General features: G+C 46.3%; 1 protein-coding gene across 4 annotated transcripts in view; it reads left to right on the top strand.

The window, feature by feature from the left end:
• Positions 1-24,989, top strand: part of Gas7 (growth arrest specific 7) — a 226,809-nt gene that overhangs the window by 86,388 nt on the left and 115,432 nt on the right. For 2 of the 4 annotated variants that reach the window (XM_078042889.1, XM_078042887.1), the window contains exon 1: positions 22,635-22,744. The exons of the other annotated variants lie outside the window; for them this stretch is intronic. The gene's annotated coding sequence lies outside the window, so the exon portion shown is untranslated. Of the gene's footprint in view, positions 1-22,634; positions 22,745-24,989 lie in introns of those variants that run through there. 4 annotated transcript variants of the gene reach the window in all.

Raw genomic sequence — 24,989 nt, 5'->3', positions numbered from 1 at the left:
TGAGACAGACAGAGTTCATGCTACCCTCCAACAGAAGACCTTTGGTGACAAGTGGTGGTGTTGATTGATGTGGTGTTGGTTGATGCCTCTCAAAAAAAAAAAAAAAAATCTTGATTGGATTCTTCATCGGCAATCAAGAATTTGGGGAGAGTGCGGGGTGCCGTGGCGCACACCTGTAATCCCAGCGGTTCAGGAGGTTGAGGCAGGAGGAGATCTTGAGTTCAAAGTCAGCCTCAACAACTTGGCAAGACCCTGTCTCTAAATATATAAATAAATAAAAGGACTGGGGATAGAGTTCAGTGGTAGAACATCTCTTTGTTCAATCCCCAGTACCAAAAATTAATTAATTAATTAATTTAATTGGGGGAGAGGATCACCCACTCAGCAGAAATCGGGGTAGCTGAACCCACGCAGTATTCTTGTGTGTAGTGCTCTCCTGGGGAGCTCTGTCTGACCTTCCAACTCTCCCCCTCTGATGATTCCTCCGTGCCTATTAAAAATCTTTTCCCAAGACTCCCCATTTACTAGAGAGAACCAGGGATCTTCCCTTTGTCTAGGGAGAAAAACACGTAAGCCCTAGGTTTTATGGACCCTTCGCAGTGGCTGCTGATGGCCAGTAGGGCCTCATTGGGAAACTGATAGAATCACTGAGTAGCTTGAGAGGCCTCCAGGTGGTCTGCTGAGAGCTGGGCCTCCTCTTCTCTCGGGGACACAGCGGGTGCATTGGCTACTCCACTGTAGCTCTTACTGACCACCCCCCTCTTCCCCCGTAGCTCTCTGGTTCCTTCACTAATCAGAATGCATTCCCATGAGCCACTGGCTCTGTAGGGTCTCTTCTAAGACCCCCTTTTGCTCCTCCCTGGACCTGTGTATGACTGAACCCAACTCGTTCTGAGATTACACCCAACCCACTGCAGAACCTGTCAGGATTATTTCTTCCACATGCCACCCTTTAGGATTTAGTAATGAGCTCTGGTCTGAAATCAGAATTCTGTGCTGCCAGCCGTTCTCCTGGCTTTTAACAGCTTGGGCAATGCTAATTTATTCCCTTTTTTTGTGTCATGCTTAATTCCCTACGCGACCCTTGGCCTTAACTCAAACTCTTGTCACACCATTCCCACTACCTACATAGAGAACCCGGAACAAATCCAGGTGCCTGGCCACAGAGCTGAAACAGGAACTGAGAATGTCATGCGAAAAAGGAGGTGGCATTTTTCTGGTTCTCAGAATCTCAGAGGGACACATGGGGGGGGGGGCAGTTATCTGGCCAGATATAATCAGCACTGGAATGCATGCATTCTAGGCTGATGAGCTCATGGTTTGGGACTAGGCTAGCGCAATGCCAAAAATGTGAGTCACTCTGTTACAGGTATGGACAGCAGCGAGCATGCTCCGTTGCCATAGGAACATGAACATTTATTCCTCTCAAAGCAGAAAGAATTCCCTTCCACTCCTCTGAGAGGAGGATGTTTCCCACGCTGTTTCTCAGATACCTGTGTTCTCCCAAAGGCTGCTCCCCACCCTAACCCCTGCCACCCCATGCACGATGCTGTCACCTAGGGTGTTGTCCTGGCCCATGGTATGCAACCGTGCTGCTGTTTCATAGGTACAGCCCAATTCCATCGTGCCTCTGATGCCTGATTTGAAGACTCGAGGACCAAATATTTTCTTATAACGAGGCTATATGATGAGATGACAAGACCCGAGCTTTTAAAGAGGGGCAGATTTGGCTCAGCTTCTGGTTTTGTTGCCCATGAACTCTGCAACCTTGGGAACTTGTCTTTCTGTCTCAGCTTCTGCCTTCTTACCAATAAACCGGGGTCATCCCTGCTTTTGGAAAGACTTCAGTCAAAATGTGTCCAAGTGCTTGGCCCATCACTCAGTAAATGGTGGTTTTCTTTTATTGTCTCTCTGAAGCCTTGGGGGAATTTAAGCAGAGAAGCCAAGGATCCTGAGAAGTTAGCTAAGTGACCAACCCACTCAGGGACAGGTGTCTGCAATTCAGAACTCTGGGCTGTGGGTCTTGTGTACCTTGGGTTGCTTGGGTGATGTATCATGCAGTGATCTGTGCATGCAAATCCCAGAACCTGATTCTGGATGACAGAAGCCAAGTGCCATTTATTATAAAGATACTAGAGTGGGCTGGGGATGTGGCTCAAGCAGTAGTGCGCTCGCCTGGCATGCGTGCGGCCCGGGTTCGATCCTCAGCACCACATACCAACAAAGATGTTGTGTCCGCCGAGAACTGAAAAATAAATGTTAAAAATTCTCTCTCACTCTCTCTCTCTCCTCTCTCACTCTCTCTTTAAAAAAAAAAAGATACTAGAGTTTTGCAGAATGAGCAGGAGGCTGGAGAGACCTTTTCAAAACCATAGAAACCAGGTATTCCAGCTCTGCGGGGCCAGGAAGTAGGAATAACAGGAACAATCTTAGAGCAGAAATAGCATCCTCCGGTTGGTTTGTTGGGATGGAGGAACTGCACTCAGGCCTTGCCTTCTCCTGCCCGTGATTCAAAGCATCAGCACAGGGCATCTGGAGAAGGCCACACAGTTGGCCCTGGGAAAGAAGGGACCCCACATAACCCTTTGGGTTTGTCAAAAGAGGGATGATACCTGGATTAATAGACCCACAGAGGAAGTGCCTAGAGGTGGGAGAGATCATTTCCCAGAAAAGAAGTGGGGTTCTATTAAAACATGGTGAAAGGATGCTTGGAACTGAAACCATAAATATCCACTGCCACCATCTTGAAAAAAATCTCACTTTGGGCTTCTTTTCTGAAAACAAGAGATTTAAGATGATCTTAAAGGACCCATCAGTTTCTAATAGGACTACTCTAATTCTTCAATTAAAAAAAAAAACTCTTCCACTGAGAAGAAATAGGAATTAACATTTAGCTGCCTTAGTTTTCCATTCTCCCCCTAAAACTTCCCATCGCCCACTATAGGCATGTAATAACCAATATCTTTAAAGTCTATCTATCTATCTATCTATCTATCTATCTATCTATCTATCGGTACTGGGGATTGCACTCAGGGACATTCAACCACTGAGCCACATCTCCAGCCCTATTTTGTATTTTATTTAGAGACAAGTTCTCACTGAGTTACTTAGTGCCTTGCCATTGCTGAGGCTGGATTTGAACTCGTGATCCTCCTGCCTCAGCCTCCCAAGCTGCTGGGATTATAGGTCTGCGCCACTGCACCCGGTTATCCCTAAATTACTTTTAAGACCTAGTAAAATGTAATTGCTGTCATTGTTAGACTACATTGTTTAATTAATCATGAATAGAAGAAAAGTCTGTATATGTTCAGGACTTATGCAATTTTTTCCGAGTATTTTTGGTCCTTGGTCTGTTGAGTCCACAGATGTGCAGCCCATGACTAAGAAAGACAGACAGAATAGGTAGGACATCTTCTCAGAAAGTTCTCTCTTGCCCCTTTACAATCATTTTCTCTCTTCTGTGCCCGCTTGTCTTCCAAGGTCACCGGTGACCTGATCTCCATCTTAGGGATGAATTTTGCTGTTCTAGAGTTTCACAGAAATGGGGCTTGTAGACTGTACTCCTGAATCCAGCTTCTTTTGAACAAGATGATGTTCATCACCAAAGGATAAATGTTTGTACCAGTATTGGTTCACTTCTTTCTCATGCTAAGCAGAATTCCATTCATTAATTTGCTACAATTTGCATATCCATTTGTCAGTCAATGGACATTTGGTTTGGGTCCAGTTTTGAGCTATTCTGAACAAATCTGCTGTGGACATTTGTATACAGGTCTTTCGGACATGTTTTCATTCCTCTGATAAAAATACCTCAGAAAGAAATGGCTGGATCATATGGTAAGTATATAATGGCAGAGGGATTTTCTGAAGTGGTTGCTTCAGTTCACGGGTCACATTCAGCAAGACATGAGCTTTTGATTGTTCTCCTTCTCACAAACATTAATTTTTTTTTTCCTCCATTCTAGTGAGTATGTGGTAGTTTCTCACCGTGCTTTTATCGTGTACTTTCCTGAAGATTGATGATACTGAACAATTTGAATGTGCTTATCACCATTCTGGATTCGACAAGTATTAGCATGTGCCAAGCATGGGTCAGAAATAATGCATGACTTGTCGTAAACATCCTAGTGTGTTCCTCCAATGCTATTCCCTTTTCTCTTTCCCTCCCTGGAGGTAACCACTCTTGTGTGGTTGGTATGCATTTTCCATGACATGTTTTGAATTTTTATTAACATATATATATATATATATATATATATATATATATATATATATATATATATATATATATATATCTCCAAAAGAGTATTGAGCAATGTGTGCTTTGAAGCCACCACAAAAATGTGTCATATTGCATTTTATCCTTTGGCGGTTTGCTCTTTTCCCCACACATTATGTTTTCCAGGTTCATCCATGTTGATACACGTAGACCTAGTTCAACTAACTGTTGCATGGGCTTCCAGCATGTGCGTGTGCCGCAGTTATCCCTATTGGCAGGTGCTGCGTTGTGTGTCCGATCCCTGTCTCCCTGGGTAACCTGTGAGTGGTCCCTGGGGCTAGATATCTAGAAAGAGCATATCCCTGTCTGTGTGTGTACATCTGGACTTTGTCAACTAGTGCCAAATTGTTTCAGAGAGCTTTTGCAAATATATACTGCCACCCACGGAGTATCAGAATTTCCATGTGCCTTGCCAAACACATCAGACTTCTTATTTTTGCCATCTGAGCACCTTGGGCTGAAACTACATTTGCATTTCCTTCATTGCTAGTGAGGTCCTGTACATTGTCATGTCGATTTGCCCATTTAGATTTCCTCCCTCGGGAGTTTTCTGTGTCTGCCGTGCTCATGTTCCTATCTTGCTGTCTCACAATCATTGTTTTATCTTTTCTTTTTTTTTTTTTTTTACTGCTGTATTTTGTTAGGCAGAAATTTTTCCATTGTAGTCTAATCAAACTTATTAACGTATTGCTTGGTGGTCTTTGCTTTTTTTATGCCTTAAGAAATCTTTTCTTATCCCTAGGTCACAAGAGACTCTAAAAATTTGTTTCTTTAAGCTTCGAAGTTTTGTATGTGATAATTAGATTCCCCTACCCCATTTCACCCCCCCCCCCCCGTATAGGGGATTGAACCCAAACCCTCATTCATGCTAGGCAAGCGCTGTACCACTGAACTGTATCCCCAACCCTTTTTAAAATTTTTATTTTGAGACAGGGTCCCACTAGGTGCTTGGATTGGCCTCACACTTGCAATTCTGGGATTTCAGATGCACGCTATTGCACCCAATTAGATCTTGGGCCCATCTGTAATTTCCTTTTACTGTTGGCTATAATTGTATTCATATTCGTTTTCTAATTGAGTAGCCCATCGCCCCATTATTATTTTATTTATTAAATTCATCCTCTCTTCACTAATTTTTTTTTGGAGTGTGGGGGTGCTGCGGATGAACTCAGGACCCAGCCCTGCACCCCCAGCCCTTCCTCATTGATTTGATGGCCACCTGTCGTATGTGTTCCCATAATTATATGATCTGTTCCTGGGCTTAATCTTCTGGTTTTGCTTGTTTATTGTGTGTCCATTGCTCACTATTCTAATTATTATAACTTAACAAGGATCCTTACTTACTATCTCATGGGACAAATCTTCATTCTTCTTCAAAATGATCTTGTTTGTTCCTGAACCTTTGCTATTTCCTGTGAATTCTAGAACCAGCTCATGTGATTTTTGTTGAAATGGCACTACGTTTTGAGGTTAAATTGGGGAGAAAAGTTTCCTTGTTAGTATTTCTTTCTTCTTTCTTCTTCTTCTTCTTTTTTTTTTTTTTTTTTTTTTTGGTTTGGGGATTGAACCCAGGGGCAATTTACCCCTGAGCCACATCCCCAGCCCTTTCTATTTTTGATCTTGAGACAGTGGTCTCACAAAGTTGCTGAGGCTGGCCTCAAACCTGCAATCCTCCTACTTCAACCTCTTGAGTTGCTGGGATTACAGGCATGCACCATGGTGCCCAGCACAACTGTGCTTTTTTGCTTAACTTTTGCCTGTCTCTTGCATTAATTCTTCTCCCAGATTTTTCATTAGACCTTTAAAAGTTTCCTCACATACTGTCAACTCATGACACAATCTTTCAGGTCTGTTTTCAACATGATAGGTGTCTGTTTGCTCTGGTCTGGTCTATTGAAGAGTTAACATCTTGAGATCTTCCTTCGTCATTATTCTATTACTTTTCTTGGCTTCTCTTCTACTTTTTGGCTAGTTCTTGAGTATCACATCTTCCTCTTCCTTGGTTTTCTCCCTTGTTTTGTTGGAGCATACCCTTTAATAGCTTTCTGAAAAGAAAGTGAGTCTGATCTTAATCAGAAGTATGAACATTTGCCTAATTGCTCTATTGTCAATACACTTGTCACCTGTCTTCTAGAATGTTTCCTGCCATCTGGATAGGGGAAGCCACTTGGCTGACAGAGGTAGCAAGGAATCTAGGAGGCTCTTCTCTGACTTTTTTTTTTTTTTTTTTGATCCTTGGTCCACAGAAGTGGAGCCTATCTGGGCATTGAACCCTGGCACACTCAACCACTAAGCCACACCCCTAGTCCTTTTTTTTTTTTTTGATTTTGAGACAAAGTCTCATTAAGTTGCTAGTGGTCTTGCTAAGTAGCTAAGGCTGCTCAGCCTCCCAAATTGCTGGTATTACAGGCATGTACCACTGAGCCTTGCTCTCACCTCCTTTTTAAGCCTCCACCTTCATACCTTGTGTCTGTGAGCCTTCCTGGCCTTTTTGAAGTTCTGCATTATAAATCGGCTTTTGACTTTTCTCTTTCTCTCCCAGGAGGCATATAGCTTTCAGTCTTCTCCTCTATGCTAAATCACTGCCATTTGCCCATTTGTTTTCTATTGTCCAAAATTTTGTTAACATGTCTCATTCGTTGTCAACTTTTGGTTCATTTTTTTGTCCTTTTGTAACTTTTTACCTAATTTAAAAAAAATTTTTTTTTAGTTGATAGACCTTTATTTTGTTTATTTATATGCAGTTCTGAGAATCGAACCCAGTGCCTTACACATGCCAGGTAAGTGCACCACCCCTGAGCCCCAGCCGAAGCCCCTTTACCCGATTTTTTTTTTCCCAGTCATTTTTATTTGGGTTCAAGAGAGCATGGAGGTAAATAATCTGTTTTGAATCATCCATTTGAAACATAAGTATCATATTTTCCAATTGTTGCTGGCACAGAGGAAGGCTGTTCGGTTTTTATAAATAGATCCTGAAGTGTCTTATTAGTTCTGGTGGTTTGTAGAATTTCTTGGATTTGAGGGGTAGACAGTTGTATTGTGTGAGGAGGTCAGTTGTGTCTCCCTTCACGATCTATTAATTATTCATTTAGTGAGATCTTTAGTCCAGTATTGAGGAGAAACCGGTGGTGGTGGGGAATAGCCTAGTCTTATTCCTGACTTTCACAAAGCAACCTGTGGTGTTTTCCAGGAATGTGAAGTTTATCTTAATTTTTGATAGTTACGATTTACCTGACCAGGAAAACTCCCTTCTAGTCCCAGTTTGCAAGAAACTTGAATCACACACATGCATGTTGTGCTTTATCAGGTGTTTATTCTGCATAGAAATTATCCTGCATTTTTTTCTTGTGTTTATTTGTTTGTTGGTTTATTGGTACAGGGGATTAAACAGGGAGGGGGGGGGCTTTGTCACTGAGCTATATCCCCAGCTGTTTTTATTTTATCTTTTTTTGAGACAGGAACTCATTAAGTTGCTTAAGTCTTCACCAGTTTGCCGAAGCTGGCCTTGAGCTTGCAATCCTCCTGTCTCAGCCTCTCAAGATGCTAAGATGATTGGCATATACCACCACACCCAGGTCTTGTACCCACTGTTCAATGACTTTTCTGATGTTTTAACATCTCTGCATTTCCAGGATTTGCTAATGCATGTTTCAATTTTTTTTATACTTATACCTAAATGAGGTTAGGAGGCAGAATTTTAAATTCCTTTCTTGCTATATTGTTCTTCTTTGAAGTGCTATCAGGGTATTATAAAAGGAACTGAATGTTTTCCTCTTGATCTGTGGATGAGATAGTTCAAATGTTGTCTTTTTCTTAAAGATTCGAGAAAACTAATCAGTAAAACCACACAAAGCCATTACAGTTTCTCAAGGTAGATTTTTGACTGCTGAATCAATTCCTTTGAAGAGTATAGATCTATGCAGGTTTTCTATTTCCTCTTGAGTCAATTTCAAAATGCTATTTTTTTTTTCTGGGAAATTTTTCTAAGTGGCAAGAGATAACAAATAACCAAGTAGTTCTAGGACTTGTACAAAAATAGCCTGTCTAGCTGATTCATGCTACCAACACCTAGAAGATGGAGAGAAGAGATCGAAGGTAAGGCATCCTGGGATTTTGTATTATTCAGAAGGAGAAAAGAGCTATTGATTAACTTTCTGCTTGAAGGCGAGTGTCCACATTAACAATGTCAGTGCAACCACCTAAGTCGTGTAAATGGACTCTACGAATGCCCAATTTGTCAGAGGAGATGGGAATACAGAAAACACAATCAATTCAATAGAAAGCAAAATCAGAGGGAGCAGAAAATGCAAAGAGAAAAGCCTAATAAGGAGAGAAAGCGTGTTCTTAGGGTGACCTTTCGGTAGCACTCGTCCGAGGATACCTACAGGCTCTCAGGTTTTCCCTCACGGTGCACACATCCACCACATAGCAGCATGATTACATGTTTACTATCTTTCTCTTACCAGCAAGCAAACTCTTCCTGGGAAAGGGCTGGGTCATTTATTGTATATTCTCAATGCCTGACACATCACAGGTGCTCAGTACATTTTTTAATAGCGTGATAAGTAAATAAATAAAGGATCTGATAAGCGAATAATTCTCGACATGTTATTCTGCCAGGCTTGACGGCTGCAGGGAAGCATTTTAATCTGAGATTGCATTGATTGATCAGCGAATTAGGGAATGGAGGAAGTAGTGCGGTCTTAAATTTTACTGGATAAAAAGTCATTGTAAGATGCCTCCACCGGAACTGTCTCTGAGTCCCTGAACTGTCTGTGTTGTCATTATGTACTTGATCAGTGCCTGGCAATACCTAGAGATTCCCCTGCATCCCAAATAGCCTGTGTGCTTGAAATTAGTGCTTCTCAAAGATGAGTGTGTGCACGATTCACCTGGGGCTCTTGTTAGAATGCACAGTCTGATGGAGGAGGAGTCTGGATGCTGGGTTCATAAATAAGCTCAGTGTGTGCCATTCTATAGACCATGCTTTATATAGGAAGCCAATGCAAATGGCTGTGCTGAGACTCTCCCCACGTGCTCAGAGATGACAGAATGGAGAATGAGCCCAAATCATACCAGTTCCAGGATTGTTAGGATCCAACCCTACCCTGTCCCCTTGACCACAAATTGTGATTCGTGGAACATGCTGTCTGTAGCTCTGCCCCCAACCCCTGGGGTGGAATTAGCTCACGGAGGTTGCTGTGTACTGATCACACTCTCCCTCCTTTTCCTGTTCCTCAGGCTGAGCCATGTAGCCTGTTGGGACATGTTGCATCCTGGGAAGCCCTCGTCTCTGCGACTCTCATGTCACTTGTCACTATTCTCCAGCCCCATCACACTTTATCTTTGCCATCAAAATCCCATTTCTTTGGCTTATTCCAGGTAGCCTTTACCTTGATGTCACTCTGGTCCCCCCAGGTAAGAGGGCCATCTTTCCCATTGGCATTAACTGCCCGTCCTTGGCGTGTACATTTGGAATAATGACATGAGCCAGAGAATGAGGACACTCTCTTTCTTACTTCTTCTCAGTTCCGGTCTTTACAGAAATGGCACAAAACCAGTGGGAATTCTCCCAGTGGCAGATAAGCCACTAATGCACCAGTCCTAGGGCCAGATAGTCCATATGGGGCAACCCTTCCCTGAAACCAGCACTCCAAGCCTCTGTCCTTGCTCTCTCCATTGTCACATCATGTCTAGGAAATGGTGCTGGCAAGTGGTCACTTCTGCTCTTTACCTTGCATCAGTATTGACTCCTGCAAAGTGGGGAAGGTTTGTGGATGGGAAGATCATTCTTTCAGGAAATGATGGAACCAAGGGTTTCTAAGGCTATGGTTTGGTGGCAGTTTTACAGAAATGATATTTAAGCCGGAAGAACCTTGGACACAGTAGTGAAACCTGAAACATGAAGGTCATTCAATTTTATTAGTCAGGGGAAGCCTGTCCTTGATTCTCCTCCATAGGTGCTCACAGGCATGGGAAGCTTTGAGCTTTACATATCTTTGGGAGAAGGAGTGGGAGTAGGTCAGGGACACCAAGCCAGTTCTGCATTCCCTCTAGCACAGATGCTGTGGAATGGGTGATAGTTAAAGCATGGAATTCTGGCAGGGATCTTGTGCTGCTGGCTTTATGTTGTGGAGTCCCAGTCTTTCCTAATTCCTGAACCTCTATTGCACAAGCTGTGGGCTGGGTAGTACCTGAACCAGGCAGGTGACAGAGCCAAGTGAAGCAGGAGTCACCTGGTAAGCAGACCTATTGGTGCACGTTAGAATTACCTTGCAAGATTTAAAAGCAGCTGCTCTCCATTGCTCCCCAAGACCCAGGCTGAGTGTGAGTATTCCTGGTGGATTCTCATGGGCAGCCAGGGTAGCAAACCAGCCTAGTGAAGGGAGAAGAAGGCTCATCCTGAGCCTGTAGCAACTTCAGTATGGTCTTCCCGATTTTCAAGAGATGATTGAAATCTTTATGTTTTTCCAGGGAACTTTTCTGGGTTTTTTTTTTTTTTTTATGTTGGGAACTAAGTCAAATATTTTTCTAAAGTTCTGCAGGCCAAGCAAAGCAGGAGAGCTAGATTCAGCCCACGGTCCCGTTCGCAGGCTCTGGTCCGCAGGGCAAGCCCTCGCCTGTCTGACACTGACTTCAGCTGGACTGATTTGCATGTTGCTGGTCATTCTCCACAACACGTGTGTGCCTGCACCACCTCCACCACCTCCACCCCATTTCCTGTTCTGGGTCCCAGTCTCAGAGCCCAGCTCTGAAAAGCAGTGTTTACTGGGGACAGGCCCTGGGTAATCCACATTGTCCCACAACAACCCTGTGTGATGGGTATTATTTTGGGTCTTATTTCTCAGAGGTGGGAATTCACTTGCCCGTGGAGGTGGTAGAGCCAGGACTCCAGGCCAGGTCTGTTTGCTTCATAAACTCTGGATCAAGTTAATAGCTTGTGCTGCTTGGAGTTCTTCAGTGACCACTGACTTGGTATGTCCCATGAGAGGGTCCAAGTAGGACCCTTTAACCTGGTTAGGTGAGTTCTTAAAGACTGAACTGGCAGGTGTTCATAAGGCCAGGCCAGAGCTTAGTGTGGGGTCAGGAGCGGGAAATGGAATCTAAGATTTAGTCTCTGGTTTTTACAGAAATGGAAGCAGAAAATAGGAATGAAGAGAGAATAGGAAACCAGGCTGGGAGCAATTGGGGGGCTGGGGTATCATTGTCCCTGGTTGGTGGTGGGTGGTGGCATGACTCCTGGGGTTTTTAGTGGCCTCCAAAGCTGGAGAACAAAGAAGAGTGAATGGGGGAGAAAGGAGCAAGAGCAAGCCTCTCAGGACTGAGGGTGGAGGAGTGGGGTGCCCAGGAAGCCGAGAGGCCCTGATGGGACTAGGGAGACTCCAAATAGGGTGAACAGTGCCTGTGGGATCCATGGCATTTCCCCAGGTCAGTGCCAGGATGGATTTAGATGGTTTATGGGCAAGATGTTCAGTACCAGTGAGTCACGTCAAGGGAAGCTATTCCTGTTTTATTCCTCTCTCTATGCTGATGATGATGATGGAGAGAAAGTTCCAGGTGGTGCAGGGTAAGAGAAAGCCTTAACAGGAAACAATTTCCAGCTGGAATTGAATATCCTTGCTTGGTTTTCATGGTGATTATTTTTGAGAGCTACTGTTGATTTCTGTTTTTCCATTGGAGAGGAATATAAATTTTTTCGGTTCCATCATTTTTTAAAGGAAAGTACAGAGTCAAACTAAAAACACGAGTAAGCAAAAACAGTAGTCTGAGATTATACTGAAAATTATATGGGGGGGGGTCAGTGAAAGATCACTTCCCAAGAGATCGTGGATGTGGGGGTTAAAGGTTTCCTGGCTGGAGAGCCAATTGGACCAGGGTTCAAATCCATTAATAGCATGACCTTGGGCAAGTCATTTCATGTCTTCAAGGTGTGGCTGACTCTGTTGTAAAACATTATGAATATGTGAGCTGCTTGAGTGTCAAATGCTTGGCCCAGCGCCTGGGACAGAGTCACCACCGTCAGAGGCACTGGTTACTATATTCAGCGTTCATTGACGTGCCATACCAGACTCAGAAGCTGGTGTTCATGGACTCACACAGGCTTGGCACAGGCTGGATTTGGTGTCAGGATTCTGGCACTGGAGGGGTCCACCCAGCCAGAGAGATCTCTTCTGCAGAACATTCTATAGCCAGGGTGCAGAAAGAGCTGACGTGGCCGGCTGGAAGCTGCTCTCCTTAGAAGGGCTTCCTTGTGGGGTTGCCCCCACCCCCAGCTGGTGTCTTGGAAGTGGATTCTAGGAAGAATTCCCACTCTTCCCTGAACGACAAGGGTGGCTCTTCTCTGACCTGTTCATGTACGTAATACGGTGTAGGCTGAATACTTGCTTTTCTTCTGGAAACCTCCAATTTGGGTACATGCTGGGCAGGAGAAGCCTGTGATCAGCCCTCAATAAAGACCATGGACACCGAGTCTCTTGTGAGTTTCCCTAGCAGGTGACATGTCACCACTCACTGCTGGAGACATTAAGCAAGGCGGGCCCATGTCACTGCACTGGGAGAGGACTTGGCTAGGTGAGGATTCCTTGCTTACTCAGGACCCCTCCTCCAGGCTCCATGTCCCTTCACTGATTTTGCTTCAAAACCTCTTGCTGAAATAAATCCTAGCCTGAAGAACAAATATAACGATGAATTCTATGAGTTCTTCTAGCTTGACTGTGGTCTCAGGGACCCTTACCATAGTTTTCTCTATCTTCAGATCAGGGAAGAAGATCAGGGCTCCATCCAGATATAGATCTCCTCATAGAGTTGGAGGGAAAGGGAATTATGGGGTTGATATTGCTCCTAGAAAGAGCCTTCCTGTCGAGAGCATATGGGGGCTACCTTTTGGGGGGGAGGGGGTGCTGGTGTGATGTCACTGTACTTCTTACAAAGCAGCTTTTAAAGATTTTGGAGAAAGTTGGGCACAGTGGCATATACCTGTAATTCCAGTGACTTAGGAGGCTGAGAATGTCCCATAGGAAGATTGTAAGTTTGAGGCCAGCCTCAGCAGCTTAATGAGACCCTGTCTCAAAATAAAAGGGGGGTATAACTCAGTGGTAAAATGCTCCTGGGTTCAATCCCCAGTACTGAGAGTGGGAAAGGTTTGGGAAGAAGTGTTGGGTTGTTTTGTTGTTCAATGGAAGGCTTAAGTCTGTCATTCATGCTAAATCTCTAAAGGACAGAGCACCACAAATTATTTGTTTTTGCAAGTGACCAGGATAAGGACCCTTGGTTTGGCACTGATAATATCAGAGGCGCCACACCTCGGTTCTTTACAACATGTAACAATGGCCACGCCTTGGTGGTTGGTGTCAAAATTAAGGAATGTGGACATCAGCTTTCCTCCTAGGGATCTGACTCAGTTAAGGAACCCACTTGTCCCTTGGTCTCTGCTCAGACTTCTAGGAGATGGTTTGTGATCTCGGACCATGTGCATTGTGAGCCAGAGCCAGCAGGGTACCCAGACCATCCAGGTGACTGTATTTTCAAAGGACTGTCTTGCTCCAGGGGCAATACTAGAAGATATTCCTGGCTGAAGGCTGGGGGTATGTGGTGTGTAGGGGGTCATCAGGGAGATATTCAGATATTAGTACCATTGACCTTCTGCTTGGACCCTCCTCTAGCCAGTGGGAAGGGATGGGAGTCGGGTAAGCTCAGAGAAATGGGGCACTTGCTCATCTGCCCAGAAGAGTGAAGGAGGTTGGAATGAAATGGGAGTCAGAGGAAACTCAGCTGACGTGGGCTGGGGGCTTGGTCCCACCCCACCCTATTATAGCATCTTGTTCAGGACAGAAGTGGAATGGGGGGGTGGGGAAAGCCAACAAGGGCCAGTAGATTAAAAATGCTTTATGTATCTTAACTTATTTAATCCTGGCCAGAGGTATTAATAATAATGTTGTTATTCATTGCAGAGACAATCATGGAAATTGTCTCTGCCACTATCCAAAAAGATCAAGTGGCTTGCCCAGGGAGAGCTTGCATTTGAACCCAGGGGGTCTGGCTCCCAAGTTCATCATCTTCACCACTACATGGTGAGGTCTTGGTGACTATAAGTGGTCCCCTCCAGAATTCAGTGAGCCTGACAACCAATCAAAGTTGATCGTGGCCACCACGGTGTCACGAAACTAACAGTGACATCTCAGGCTTTATGTACTAGTTACATGTTTGTTTGTTTTCCTAACAGATCTTGGAAAAATAAATAGGACCCTATTTAAAACGTGAACCTCAGCCCACTTGCATCATCTTGGGTGCCACCTGAAGGACTCACCTTGGTGCGACAAGGATGATGGGAACCTCGATTCCTTGGGGGAAGCCCTCTTTACTGCTTTGCTTGCTGAGCCTGGGCCGCAGATCACAGGGGAGGCCTGGGAGTCTGGTTTTGGTCACCGCCTTTCCCCCAGAGCCATTTCTGCTCTGCAGTGTGCGTGTCCTGACAAAGCACTTCCACATGGCACGCACAGCCTTCGGGTTGTGGTCAGAGCTGAGCATGTTCACAGTGGCACGTCTCATCTACAGCTGCAGAGAGGGAGGATGGGCTGATGTGGCCTGATGGGGCGGGGGGGGGGGGCAGCTGATAAGGGCTGGTCCATGTCCTAATCTCCAGAACTGGGAAATAGTCTTTATTTGGAAAGGGGTCTTTGCAGATGTAAGGAAGTTGCCGATATTGAGGAGACTGTCCTGGATTATCTGGGTAAGCCCTAAATGCAATGGCCAGTGTCCCAGCGATAGGGAGGTCCAGGGAGATTGGACTCCACGTGGATGAACGAGGAGGAGGACCAGGAAGGCAGAGTGGAGTAATATGCTCTCACAAGCCCAGGAATGCCAGCAACCACCCAGAGCAGGGAGAGGCAAGGAATGAAGTCTCCCCTAGAACCTCTAGAGGGAGTGTGGCCCGCTGATGCTGATTTCAGACATCTGGCCTTCAGAACTGGGACAGAATACAGTTTTGCCAAGCTTGTGGTGATTTGATAGAGCTGCCAGAGGAGCGATTTAGAAATGCATATACATCTTTGGGGAATGATCTTGCCCACCAATGCAGGCTGAAGAAAGGAGCTGGATCTCTCAAATTCTCCCCGCTTTGTCTGTGTTCTTTTAGCTTCGAGTGTCACTCTTCCTATAACACCTTGACCCTCCCCAAGGGAATGTTAGCCAAGGTTCTGTTAGATATTCTGGAAATAGCATTTCAGATGGGCTTCAAAATAAAGTGGAGTTTTATGGATCGGTGAAACTGAAACATGCCTGGGCCTCTCAGCTGCAGGCATGGGTTGATCAAGTGGCTTTAGTCCATGTCAACACAGTCCGTTCTCTCTCTGCCCCTGCTTCTCTCTCTTCCTTACCACCCCCATTGTCTTCTGTGTTGATTCCAATCTTTATGAGGTTTCTCATGAGAGGTGTAGGTGACCATTAGCACCTTCAGGCTTGCATTCTATCCTCATCATACCTCTTTTCCCTAATAATTCCAACAAGAGACCAGGGATTCAGCCCCAGATGACTGACTTGGGTCATATGCCTATCCTGGCCCACTCCAGCCAGGGCGGGGATTGCATGCTACCTGTTGCTTCTGGCAACCTGATGATTGCAAGGACTGAAGAGATGCCCTGGGTGCCCACAGTGGTTTCTGGACCACCAGATTTTACCCAGGATATGTTTGGAAATGCCAGATTAACCTCTGACTCGGGGATGCCTACATGTCAGTCAGGGGGCCCAGGAGAGGAAGAAACGGATCCAAGAGGCCCCAGAAGGCAGGGGATGGAGGAATAGGGCTGAGAAGCTACAGTAGCAGCTGTTGCCGCTGCCATTGGGATCTTACATTTGAAAATCCCATACTCAAAAGCGTCTTTTAATTTCTTTTGGCATTTACATGACTTATGTTCGATCTAGGGAGGGCTGTTTTGGGAAATGGGAAAGGGAATGGGGACGAGCAGCCCTCTACAATGGGGCTCTTTTTGGCAACTGTCTTTGGGGGTGCGGGGTGACTCACTGGGGGCATTGAAGCAACAAAGGAACTGCTGTGACTGGATGGGGGTGGGTGGGGAATGCTTCCTTTGCCCCCTTCACAGCCCCTTGCAAGTGAGAGCCCTGGGCCTGGAGTCCTGAAGGAGGTCCTTGGTCAGGGAGAGTGACAAGCTGTTGAACGGTGCTGGATGGTGGTCAGGAAGCTGCTGTGGTGAACACGTAAGAGAAGTGACAAAGGGTCCCAGGGCTGGAACTGCGAGGTTCAGCCCCAGTGTTGTGTCTTGTTAGCAGCATGACCTTGGGCAAGATCCTCAGCCAGACAAAGCTTCAAGACCACCTGGTCTAATGCCAGGGCTGTCCTCCCTAGTTTTAGGTGTGTACATAGTCCCAAGGCAAGTGACAGACCATCAGCCACAGTTTCACCCTCTGTAAAACAGAATCTGCACGGTTGCAGGTTACCTGCCTCAGACATTGATGCGGATATCAAATGGGATAAGGTATGTCGATGTTTAAAGGCTTTATCATCACCCCTGAGTTGCACTGAAGCTGCCTGTGGGCAAAACCCCTCGGTCCTACTTTGCTCTGAGGAATCAGGCTCCAGAAGGGTGTCCTACACAGACTTGTGGGCATGCAGCAAGTATTTGATGGATAAATGAACAAATGCCCAGGGTCCCCAGAGCGGATGTGTTGGCCCCGGGCTGTCTCAGACATGGTGTCAGGGCTGCCTAGATCCATCCCTCTGTGCTTTGGAGCAGACTTGGTGGCTTTAGCAGAAATGCTGAGGGCAGCAGTTAAATGAATGCTTCGCTGTGCCAAATGGAGAGAGTGGGATTGCAGGGGCCATCCTGGGGTGTAGGGCGTGGGACACCCAATGTGTTACCAGGCCCCTGCCCATCATTTTATGGGGGTGGGAAGAAGCAGGCATTCCTTTCGTGGGAATGAGAAGGAGCAGCCCTGCCTGGCTGTCCTTTAGGGGGAACCCCGTGAAACCTACCCCAGTCACCCTTCTACGGCACCTTCTTGACCCACTGTGGGAAACCCAGCCAGCAAACGGGTTTGCTCTAGAGAAAGACAAACGTGATTCTAGCTTGGCCAATTAGTGCATCCAGTCGTGCTGGCCAGAGTGGGCCAGGATGTGCACATGACCCAATTCAGTCATCTGGGGCTGAATCACTGGACTCCTGTTGGAATTATTAGGGAAAAGAGGTATGATAATGATAGACTTTTCTTTTGTCTTTTAATTGTAAAAAAAAAAAATGTATGAAAATAAATGACGTGGGCTGAGGTTGTAGCTCGGTGGCAAGGTGCTTGCCAAGCATGTGTGAGGCACTGGGTTTGATTCTCAGCACCGCATATAAATGAATAAAACAAAGGTCCATCGACAACTTAAAAAAAACATATGCTATATTGCAATATAATTGTGAATAATGAAAACAGTCAAATTTCTTCTTCATCATAAAGATTTGACCTGTACTGCTTTTATCCCTATGAATAAAGACCATATGGGTCTCTTTATAAGACTTCACAATTCCTCAAAAACTTTTTAAAATTAATTTTGTGAGTCTGTCCTTTCTTTGTAAACCTCCCCCTCTGTGTCTGCACAGGGGAACAGGGTCTCCTGAGCTGCCCATTACACTATAGGCCTCACCCAGAAAATAGAGAAGTCCCCTGGTTGCCCACAGCATCCTGGGTGCCAGAGGGCATTTTTGGAGGGGACAGATCTGCAGGGTCATTAGGAATTAGCATCAGCTTACTGGTGGCTCAGCACTTCTGCAGAAGAGAAGAAAAGAAGAGAGGGGATGGGTCATGGGCAGCTCCAGCCCAGCTAATATCAGGGATTTCAGTGACCACAAAGCAACCCACCAGCAAAGCAGAATTAGCTATGCTATTTGAAGTTATTCATGTAGAGAGATTTTAAATGATTCATGTCCACCACCTCCCTGTGGCCCCTATAGGCGAGATACATTTTACACATTTTTCAAGTTTTAGAATGTCAGTGTTAGTCTGCACCGTGACCTCTCAGCCTGGCCACTGTTGACACTTTGGGCTGGATCATTCTTGGCTGTTGGATGAGTGGCCCTGTGCATGGCAGGATGTTGAGCAACACCCCTGTCCTCTGCTTACTAGATGTCCGTAACCTCCTGTGGGAGGCACATAATAACTGCCCCCTCCAAAAGATATATATGTCCAAATCCTTGGAAGCCAGGTTTCTGGGTGTATTGTCAGGTTGTATGCCGAGGGTAGTTTAAGTTGCAGATGGAGTTAAGGCTGCAAATCAGCTGACCTTGAGAGATGGAGAAATTGTCCTAGAACATCTGGATGGTCCTTATAAGTGGAAGACAGAGATGGAAGTGGGAGAACAGAGAGATGTCAGTGTAAAAGGGACTTCACCTGCCATTGTTGGCCTCAAAGTTGGAGGAAGTGGTCTTGGGCCAAGGTCTTGGGGCAATCTCTAGAATCTGGAAAAGACCTGGGAACAGATTCTTCCCCCATAACTGCCAGCAGGAACGTAGCCCTGCCAACACCTTTATTTTCGCCCAGAGAGACCTGCCGCGACCCCTCGCCAGCAAGGAGGACACGACACAGGATTCTTCTTTCAGCAGTTTATTCAGGCCTTTACTTATGTGTCTCTGGAAGCTTCTTCTTCTCTAACCCGCACCCCCCAGCCTAATAAAGCATACCAAGCCCCAATGCAAAGCTGCCACGTGGACCTTTCTCATAGGGTGTTTTACAGCAACGTGCCATCTCTCCCAAAATAAGGAGTTGTTTAACACAGGCCACGGCGCTTATCAGCGCCATCTTGTAATGGCGACCACGGTCCGCTGACACGGCTCACCACAGAGACCCACTTGTGAACCACAGAAAACTCGGAATAAATGTATGTTGTCCTGAGACACTAAGTTTGTTCCAGCAGCTGTAGGGAACTGATCCAGCTTCTCCCACCCTTCTTGTGACAACTAGTAAACATTTCCAAATGTTGCTAAACATGTCCTGGGAGGCAGAATCACCCTTGGTTCAGAAATCCTGGCTACACAGAGCGCCATATTGCTTCCCTAGAAACCGAGGAGTTTCCTGTGTGTGGCGATGAGAACCCAGCTCAGCTTGCTCTGAGAACCCATGGTGAGAAGGAGGGTGGGTGCCATGACTGTTCCTCTGCCCCAGTTCCCCCAAGAGCCAGCTGTCTCTATCATTAACAATACAGTATTCCTGTCGCTGCTTGTACATCTTTGGATGAAAGTAGAAAAGAAGCCAAACTATCTTCAACTGCACCATAAAAGAGAATATAAAAAACTCCATAAAACACTAAAATGTCAGCCACAGCAGGATTGCTAGCTGAGACCTTGGAAAAGGAGGACAGACAACAGGCCAGGTGCCCCGGGCACTGTTTGTGGGAGTTATGGGAGCCAGAAGAGAGGCCAGGGGAGCCCAACCCGAGCTGGGGGCCACCAGGCCTGGGCTCTGTGCCAAATACACAGCTCCCTAGTTTCTGGAGCCCAACCCTGATGCTGTAATTCTGTTTATTTTGCTGAATGTGAAATCCATCTGGTTTTGATTTCTTCCTTGTAATCCGTCATCTCTGTGTGGCTTCAGAGCCAGCCACCATGCAAGGCGTCTTTGAAGTTGTTGTTTTGGGGAAGGTGGGAAGTGGTACTCTTCCAGGGTTCAGGGAACAGCCATGAGGTTCACATTTGATTTGAGAACTGTCCCAGAAGTTGAGAGAGGGAAGTGGACGACTGGCCCAGTGGATTCTGGTCCTGGTGTACCAGACCAGGCTGGGTCAGATAGGAGAGGAGTTTGCAGAATCCATGGTAGATTTACACAGCCAAAGGTCCTCCATGGGTCCTCAGCTTGGGGGACAGGTACTCTTAGTTCTAGGTGTCTCAGGGCAGTCAGATGGAACTGTGGCTTTTGGTTTCTCCCTGCCTGTCATGTTTGAGGCAGACTAAATGCAGGGGTGAGGGCAGAGGAGATACAGACAAGGAAGAGTTTGTGAGCAAGTAGGATATGGAGAAAGATCCAGTTTTTTGACATTAATGGGACATGGGCCAGATTATTCCCATGATGGGCTAGTCTAATTGGCATATCCATGCCAGGGGTTCCCAAAGCTTAGCCTGCATTTGAATTGCTCTCCTGGAAGGCTTGTGCAAACCCAGACTGCTGGGCTCTCCCGGCAGAGTTTCTGGCTCCCAGTAGGGCCCCAGAGTCTGTACTTCCTAACAGATTCCCAGATGATCCTGCAGTGATGCTCTGAGGACCACCCTTTGAGATCCACTGGTCCAGAAGAACACAAGGACCTTTATAATTGAAAACGATACTAACAGCAAATAGTTCTCAGGACTTGGCTGTTTTCATATGAGAACCCCTGCTTTTGAACTGATTCTTGTGAGTATCATCCTCACTGTGGTTATTTTATTTATTTTTCCCTCCAAAGTGAAAGTAACATTTCTTTTTTTTTTTTTTTCCAGTTGTCATACAGTAAAGCTGACATTTGGGGGCATACAGTTCTATGAATTTTAGCACCTATAGAGATTCGTGTAGATACCCCCGCAGCACATTGCAGAAGTTCCATCACCCCCAAATTCCCTTATGTTATTGCTTTGCATTCACACCCTTCCCCACCCGAACCCCTGGTGCATGAGCTCTGGTTTTATCTTATACATGGAATCATTCAGCGTGTAACCTTCAGAAGCTGCTTCTCACTAGCATTGATCCGTTTTCCATAACTAGAACAAATGCCTGAGGAGACAGGAAAGCTTTATTTTGGTTCACAGATTTGGAGGTTTCAGTCACGGTGGGCTGGGCTGTTGCTTTCGGTCGTGTGGTGAGTCAGCACAGTGCGGCCAGGGGTTAGTGATGGAGCAAAGATGCTTACCTCAAGATTGGTGTGCAAGAAAGAGAGGAAGAGGAGAGGCACTGGGGTCCCGCCATCTCTTCAAGGGCACACCCCCATGACCAGAGGACCTCCCACGAGGCCCCACCTCTTAACGTTTCCAACCACCTCTAAGTAGCACCATGGGATTCAGACTGAGCCCCTAAAACATGGACCTTTGAGGGACCTTTGAGCTTAAATATAGCCAGGCTTGGTGGCATGCCTGTGATTTGGGAGTCTGAGGCAGGAGGATCTCAAGTTTGAGGCCAACCTCAGCAACTTAACAAGGCCCTGCCTGAAAATAATAAATAAATAAATAAATAAAAAGGACTTAGGGTATAGCTCAGAGGTAAAGCACCCCTGAGTTTAAGCCCCAGGATCAAATAAATAAATACACTAGCAGCTGCTCTGAAGATTCACGTGTAAGCCTTTACGTGGACATATGTTGCCATTTCTTTGGGTCAATACCTAGGAGTGGGATTCCGGTCCTATGGCGTGTGTTAGGTACGATGGAGAGTCGCCACACTGCTCTCCGGAGTGGCTGGCCCATTTTGCTTTCCTTCCCATCATGTGTGAGAGTTTTGGTTGCTCTAGATCCTTGCTGGGACTTGGTAATTGACAGCCTTTTTGTGTGGAAGTCAATCTAGATCACAAGTGATTTCCAAATGTGCACCTGCGTAAGGCTCAGAGAGGTGTTCTAGACTCTTGGTGGTTCCTTGAAGACTAGGATCCTTTTGACATTTTGTATTGAACAAAAGCGATAGTCATTCCACACGCTGGGTCTAGGAACTAGTAGCTTCTGTGCTGTACTGGGATGGGGTGCGGGGGATTCAGCAAGGTCCAAGAGGATCCTAAGAAAAAGGAAGTGACCGAGGAAAAGATGAGCTTTCTACTGTCCTATAGGTGGAAGTTCCCAGACTGCTTCTCCCCACCCCCACCCCTACTTATTTTAAGTCTAAGCCTCAGAGAAGCTAATTAGCATGCTAAATGTTACTCAGCTGACCTGTGGCCTCTTGACGCTCCGCTTAGGGCAGGCAGTGACAGTCCACCTTTGTTTCCAAAAGCATTCTTACTAATGTCACCAGGGCCACAGACTGCCCTGCTGTGGTGCTTGAAGAGTAGAACTTTTGCAAATGGATATACCTGGTCAGGATCATCACATTTCTTTAAATGTCTTGGCCTCGGGTCCACTCCAGGCAGGAGCTGGCTTTGGGAAGGAGCTTGTGCAGGGGGACGATGTCCACAGCTGGAACCGGAGCCGGTGACTTAATGGGGAGGAGGCGATTCATCAGGACCAAGTACTCCTCTGGAGGCCCTCCCACCCACCCTCAGGGGAAGGGGCCCAGCTGTCCTGGAAGGCTGTGGACATGCTTTTCCAATTGCAGAATACTTCTCTTTCATTTTGAATATCATTTGTTTGGTTGCCACGGCAACGTCAAGTCTCTATTTTCATGCTAACCTGCGTGGTTGCAACTTTCTATATATAAATGCTGCTTTGCACAGTGAATTAGCCGATGCCACTGGGAAGCAGGGGATGTGGAGACAGTGGCAGAAAATGACCAGCGTGTCAGATTTGCATAAGGACGGACGGCAGGGCTGAGGTGAGTGAGAGCCCGGGACAGGGCTGGTTATCTTTGGTATAGATGCTCAAAGCTAATTGGAGCGAGTTGAGCATAAAACTGACCAGCCACTCCTGGGGATGGAGAAGTCTTCCTCAGATAGCCCAGAGCTGGGCTAGGGTTTGGCTCTGCTTTGGAGGGACTCAGGTGACTCTTCTGTTTCCTCTATGCCTGTCCCCTCCATGCCTGCAGAGAGTCTGTGTTGCATGGGGGACCCAGGTCTCTGCAAAGAAGAGAAAGCCAGTTGAGCAGGGATGGTGTCTCAGATGGGCTCTGTGAGTTGCTCCTGGTTGCCTTGGACTTAACCTCTGTTTACTGTTCCAGATCTTGACTTCTTTGATTTTGCTTTTTTTTTTTTTTTTTTTTTAAATTAATTCCCTAGTATGACCAGTCCTTGGAGGGACCAAATGGTTCCAAAGGGTCTGGTAGAGTTCTCAGAAGAAACCTGAAAAAGCCTTTGGAAATCAGTCGGTGCAGCTGTCTCAGGCTCTGAGAGAGGCAGAAACCCAGAGAGGTGACATACTCTGCCAGATGTCACACAGCCAGTCAGGGAGACCGAGGGGCTTGGAACCAGGAGGTCCACACGATCTTCTGGCTCACTCGCAGGTGTCATATTTGTGCCCATTCTGCTGTGGGGTCAGGGGAGCGGGCGGGTTACACCTCAGTTAAAGGAGATGCAAACAGGAAGTGCATTGGGAGAGGTTCCTCTCTGGTGTCGCGAGTTGGGGAAGCGTAAAGAACATGAGATTATGTAAAGAGACCCAGAGGCCTTCTAGAAAAAGCATGGAAGTTCAAATCTAGAGAACTTGGATTTGTGTGGATTCGGCCACTTTCCACCTGTGTGAGAATTTCATCCACTCTTCTGAGGCTTGACTTCCCTACCAAAGCATGGAGTGTGCCTAGCTTCTTCCTCCTGCATTGCTATTGTTCACAACCACTGTGAACCTATCAAGGACAGTGGGTGGGTCACCATGGGGCATGATGCACTGAGGGCATCATGGTTTGCAAACCACAGAGCATCCCATAAGTGTCAAGCCATCCCTCTCTTCCCCTGCAGCTAGGGGACAGGGTAACACACCATCAGAGGATGTTGAGTGAGCGAGGGTTCTCCTTAGGCTGGGTCTCTAGGTGTGGCATGAAGTGCAGCACAATCATATTGTCACTGGAATCTCACATTTGACCATCCTCTTCTACAACATCAAACATTCAGCTAGTATTTTAAGGGTGTTGGCTCCAAAGGCGTGGACCCTCTTCTGGAAATCAGAAAAGTCGTGATCATAGTCTGAGTCCTTTGAGTGGTACCTGGTCCATGGGAGCTGGGTGATTCAGAATTGAAAGAATGCCCTTCCACCCGGGTGAGTCAAGGAAAGTGTAATAAAGGAATCCTTTATAGGACTTTTTAAATGGAGCTAGAGGCAAAAGAGGGGATCCTATAAAAGTAGATTGGAATGTGAGTCCTGCACCACAAAGTGCATGTATACAGTCAGTGTCGACTAGCATGAAAAACTACATCTAAGCGCACTCCATGTAGCAAGAATCAGTGTTGGCTACCTCAGTTGTTTGCTTTGTGTATATTTTGGGCCTTGAGGTCAAATGGGCTTTTTACCATGAATTGGACTTTCAAAAAACAAGATTTTTTTTTTTTTTTTTGAGTTTGAAAACTGCTGGCCTTGGATGCGCCTACTCGCTTTGGAGATGGCTGTTGATTTCCTTTTCAGGGAAACCTTGGTCCCCATAGAAGGGAGAGTGAGGGTTTTGCAAGAGGCTAGAGAATCAGAGGCAACATCATTTTTGGCAGCACAAACAGGGACAAGTGGGCCACCTGGGAAGCTAGAGGTTTGGGGACAGGGAGGTGGTAGTCCCTTCTCCCAGAGGCTGGGAACTGTCAGGACAGCAGCCTGTGGGCAGAGTAAGGGGACGCCTGTGATTCTTGCAGCAACTGCCACATCATTTTGTGGCCCCAGATCACCTGCTCCTGTGCCCCTCAGTGATTTTAGCTGTAGATCCCTCAGACTTCCTGTGAGGCCCGATCCAGCCCTCCTTCCCACCAGATCTCAGGGTGCTGGCTTCTAGCTGCTCAGTCTTTCTTCCCATGTGAATTTCTGCTCACCGTGACAACTGTGCCAACTCACCTGCGGATCTGGGGACACGTGTCTGTCCTTCCCCAGGCTGCCTGGCCTGGCTCACTATCTCCTCAGTCCCAAGTTCCTACTCCAGGAGAGACACT

The sequence above is a fragment of the Ictidomys tridecemlineatus genome, chromosome 3, assembly GCF_052094955.1.
Source record: "Ictidomys tridecemlineatus isolate mIctTri1 chromosome 3, mIctTri1.hap1, whole genome shotgun sequence".
Taxonomy (NCBI): Eukaryota; Metazoa; Chordata; class Mammalia; order Rodentia; family Sciuridae; genus Ictidomys; species Ictidomys tridecemlineatus.
The sequence above is the reverse complement of the archived record's forward strand: the minus strand, read 5'-3'. Positions and strand labels throughout refer to the sequence as shown.